We start from the raw sequence: 5,168 nt of genomic DNA, 5'->3' as shown, positions 1-5,168 counted from the left end.
CCCAACCCTAGCTCCGCCCCTGGTAACCCCAGACCTCTGCATCACGGCGATGCATACAGCCACGGCAATGCACAGAAAGTAAACCGATCAAGTTATGAACTTTCATACTCTATTAGGAGTCTAGGACACGAGACCTACCACAAGACGATCACTGATCCTGAACCGTGGGTCTCGTCTTCTGTAGCGCTGTCGACACTCGACACTGATGGGCATTGATCATCTCCTTCCCATCGTTGGCAGCCCCGTCACCACTGTCGATCCTCATTTCCTGTCTGTCGATGATACATATTTCACTCATAGTAGGCCATCCATCAAAGTCACTGGTGCCCGATTGCTCATCAGTGGTTTTTACATGTGTACTCGTATCAAATAGCAGTACTCAATTAGTTATGGCTAATTGATTCTGTTGTAATGTGTTGATCACCTACGCGGTCGTGTAGATTGATTTGGCGTAATCCTTGTATAAACTTGGCGGTCACATATGAATATACTCCTATATACTACTGTAGTAAATGAAAGCCATTGGGGCTATGGATCACAGCAAACCCATTCTCTCTGACATGGTAATCAGAGCCCGATCTCGTCTCCCTTCCGCTGCTGATGCCATTGTTTCCACCTCTGTCGGCATCCTTGCAACAATACCATCACATCTACTCAGGTCTCGATCGCCTAGATCAGAAATCTCGTCATGCTGCACCGAATGAGAGAAAATTTCCTCATGGAAAACACAAGCCGTCCCAGCCCTCTGCTCTAATGGCATGTATGGCTATAGAGATGTTCCATCGTCGCACCATTGCCTGCCAGCTACCACAGACCATCGTTGAAGGCATCAAAGACGCCGCCAAGAGCGTGGGAAGCTCAGACTTCCTCCACGGGTACCAGCAGGACCAGACGGTCATGATTTGATCGCCCTCCTTGGGTTGATGGTCGAGGACATCCTCGGCGAGATGACATTGCTCACCACCTTAGCTATGGTGTGGAAGACGCTCCACGACATGTTCATATCCCTGAATCGGGCACATGTGATGTACATGTGATCTTTTGACATCACACACAGTTTGTTTTTGAACCGTATGTGATGTAGTACACCGTACACGGTTTTTGCCAATTGTGTGCTATCGGGGTTGGGGGGGGCTTAATAGCACCCTTCGGTACTAGTGTGGCTTCCCTCCTTTGTTACTAATGTGGTGGTCGTCCGAGCTGGAGAGGCGCGATGGACGAGCGGCTAGCGGCGCTGTCGTTGTTGGACGCAAAGGAGGTGGTAAGTCATCGGCGGTTGCTGGCCGGTAGGTGTGCGGTGGTGACCCGCGAGATGGCGGCACCCTTGGAACCAGGAAGAAGAGGGCTCACATGTGAGGAAGAGAGAGCTGACATGTGGGCCTCACGTGTAACTTAACGATCAAACAAATGGTTTACTTAAGTGTGGGCCTGACCTTTCAGGAAACGGATTAAAATTTAACAAACCAGTAATTTGGGTTCTTTTTGAAATAGTCAACCACTAATTTGGTAGGTATCAGTCACAGTTTAAAAACTGGCAGGTATTTGAAACCATAACCCGAAAAGTGATAGTTTTATACTATTTTACTCTTCGTTTTAAAAATGAAGGACCAAATCTAGACTTCCCAAAGAGTAGAGGGACCAAAAGTATACTTTTCTATGTATTAACAGTGTCGGTCTATCTTAATCTTATGTTGCATTCCAAGTTGCATTGCCTCTTTTTTTTCCTCCCCATGATCTATATTTGCCATTAAATCCATATATCATTTTCGCATGGGGAGAAAAATCAAATAGGCTCATTTTGTTAGAAATCTTAAAGAATTGGCATAACAAGAGGAGCGTAGGAAAATTTATTTTTACTTTGTGTGAAAGAAACAAGAAATGATTAGACTGTTATACAAGTTCACTTTGCTAACGTAATTGCCATGATAGTTGCATAACCAGTAAAACTGAACTTGATTAGCTCGACACCCAAATGTTGTGAAGCAGTATACAACCTCATTGCTAAATGCATGACCCGTTACAATCACATTTGCATTTTGCTCCACAACTATTTGATGACCAATTCAGTACAACTATGATGAGCTCTATATAAGCAGCTTTGAATAGGAATGCCGCAAAATTAAAGACCTCTCCGTCTGTGTCATGTTCGAGTTGTGTGAGCTATCATGTTCTCGTGTTTGAGATGTGGGAGGAAACTGAAAACATTGGTATATCACAAGTTACATACAACGTTTGAGCACACAAGAAACCAACCCAGTGAAAGAGCGGGATAAATGTATGGCTCAACTATCAGCAGTCTCAAAGCAAGAGCAGGAGATTGATTTCTATGCTAGTTTTCTTGGTGAGCCTTATCCCTACCATCGTTCGAGTGCAATGGCACTTATAGGAGGAAGCCCTCACCAAAGTCCCTGCCGGACAAGTAGGAGGAAGCCCTCACCAAAGTCCCTGACGGACAAGTACATCTTGCCACCGGAGAAGCGCCCTTGCAACAACGAGCTACGGGACGACATCTCAGTCGCTCTCCGGCCCCGGCATCAACCTCCAAGCAGCTCTTGAAGATGGCGCCAAAAGGTTATTGGCGAGATTTTGGAGGCCGGCAAGGAGTTTGGCCTTCCAGACGTGTTAATTAGCTCTATGCAGATTCAGATATGCAGCATTCGTTGTGTGTGGCAGATTCAATTGTATTATGAAAACACACTATGTACTCCATTCCAAAAAGAAGTACGACGTACTGGATGGCAATTGTAACTAGGGGACTACTTGGGTTACTCTTCTACTCCCTCCGTTCCTAAATATAAGTTTTTGTAGAGATTCCACTATGGACCACATACGGATGTATATAGGTGCATTTTAGAGTGTACATTCACTCATTTTACTCCGTATGTGGTCCATAGTGAATTCTCTTCGAAGACTTACATTTAGGAACGGAGGGAGTATATATTAGGATCAACTGTAACCAGCGTCTCTTATTTGCAGGAAGTCATGTGTACCTTAGTTAGTTATCAAATGGCGTGAATAATTTATATACGTGTAAAGGTGCTGAGATGAGATGATGAATAATTAGCAAAAGTAAAGCTTATGTAAATGCGTACCATTATAAATTGCTGCAATCATCTCTTTGTGTTTTTCCAGTGGTTTACAATTGCTTATGTAACCCACGACCAAGACCCTTACAATTAGACTCGGACTGAAAGCACAGCATGGCACACAGCCTGACTCGGATGCTACAATGCGTGTGTTTTTTTCCCGATGAAAGGGAAGGTAGCCCCAGACCTCTGCATCATGGCAATGCATATAGCCACAATATGTGCAGAAAGTAAACCGATCAAGTCATGAACTTTCATACTCTACTAGGAGTCTAGGGCACGAGACCTACCATAACCAACTAACTAGTATTGTATTCCCTCTAGAAAGAAATATAAGAGCGTTTATAGATAACTATAGTGAAACACTCTTATATTTCTTTACGGAGGGAGTGATATACATGTTCAGATCACCCCAACAGACGATCACTAATCCTCAACCATCAATGTTGAGTTGGATGATCACCGATGGATTTCGTCATTCGTAGCGCTGTCAACGCTGATGAGCATCGATCATCTTCTTCCCGTTGCCGGCAGCTCGGTCACCACTGCCGGTCCTCATTTCCTATCCGTCGGTGATAACGTATTTCACTCATAGTAGACCATCTGTCAAATCCACTGGTGCCCGATTGTCCATAGCTGGTTTTTACATGTGTACTCGTATCAGGTAGTTATGGCTAATTGATTCTTCTGCTGTAATGTGTTGATTACCTACGCGATCGTAGATTGATCTGGCATAATCCTTGTATAATCTTGGCAGTCACGTATATACTATTGTAGTAAATGAAAGCCGTTGGGGCTAATGGATCACGGCAAACCCATTATCTCTGATATGGTAATCGAAGCCCGATCTCGTCTCCCTTCCACTGCTGGTGCCATCGTTTCCACCTCCGCCGGCATCCTCGTGACAATACCAGCACATTTCCTCAGGTCTCGATCACGTAGATCAGAAACCTCGTCAAGCTTCACCGAGTGAGAGAAAAATTCCTCGTGGAAAACACAAGCCGTCCTAGCCCTCAGCTCTGATGACATGTACGGCTATAGAGTTGCTCCATCGTCGCATTGTTGCCTGCTAGCTGCCACGGACCGTCGTTGAAGGAACAAAAGACCCCTCCAAGAGCGTGCCAAGCTCAAGACTTCCTCCACTGGTGCTAGCAGGACCAGACGGTCATGATCTGATCGCCCTCCTTGGATTGATGATTAAGGACATAGCTCACCACCTCAGCCACGGTGTGGAAGACGCTCCACGACATGTTCGTATCCCACAATGGGGCACATGTGATGTAGCTGCGCTACGAGCTCTCCAAATTGAAGAAGAAGGCTTTGAAGCTGCTGGGGCTAAATGGCTGGACGACATGATCGACGCGACCAGTGGCTCCAACTCAGGGAGCGGCTTACGCCCGACGGGTGTGAGGATGTCCTCGGTCATCAACTCAAGGAAGGTGGTCATGACCGTCTGGTCCTGCTAGTATCACCAGAGGAAGGCCAAGGATTGGTGATGGCCATCTCTATTGCGGGCCCCCAAGTTGGCGGGCCAGGCCATAGATGACATGTTCTAAAATGTGGTAATTCAGTATAGCTTAATCATGTATCACATTCAAACTGGCATCGTCTTATCATGATCTGCCTTGACAGTGGAAACGCTGGACCCGAAGTTCTTCTGCAGGAACATGCGCATGTGATTGATGTCGAAGCACATGAACCATCCGTGCATGTGCTTCCCTGCCTCTCGCCGTCAGAATCGTCCTCCCGGTCAAGGCTCCTACACACTCAATCCATCATGGCGGGCTCATTAGCACTGCCAGCAATTTCCTTGAGCGTCGCAAGCACCGACTTTAGGACCTTGTCGGCTTGTCGCCTTCCATGTCCTGCTTGTACATGTACCCGCACTGCACCATGGACATGTACACCCTCGGGGGCACAAATTTCGTGACAAAGTATACAGCTTCATTGCTAAATGCATGAACTTATTTCGCAAAAAAATGTTAAATGCATGACCTGTCATCACATTCGCATTTCTCTCCACAACTATGTAATGACCAACTAGGGTACAATTATGATGAGCTCCCCCTACAGGCTTAATAA

This window comes from Triticum aestivum, chromosome 3B, assembly GCF_018294505.1.
Source record: "Triticum aestivum cultivar Chinese Spring chromosome 3B, IWGSC CS RefSeq v2.1, whole genome shotgun sequence".
Taxonomy (NCBI): domain Eukaryota; kingdom Viridiplantae; phylum Streptophyta; class Magnoliopsida; order Poales; family Poaceae; genus Triticum; species Triticum aestivum.
Note: the sequence above shows the minus strand (reverse complement) of the source record.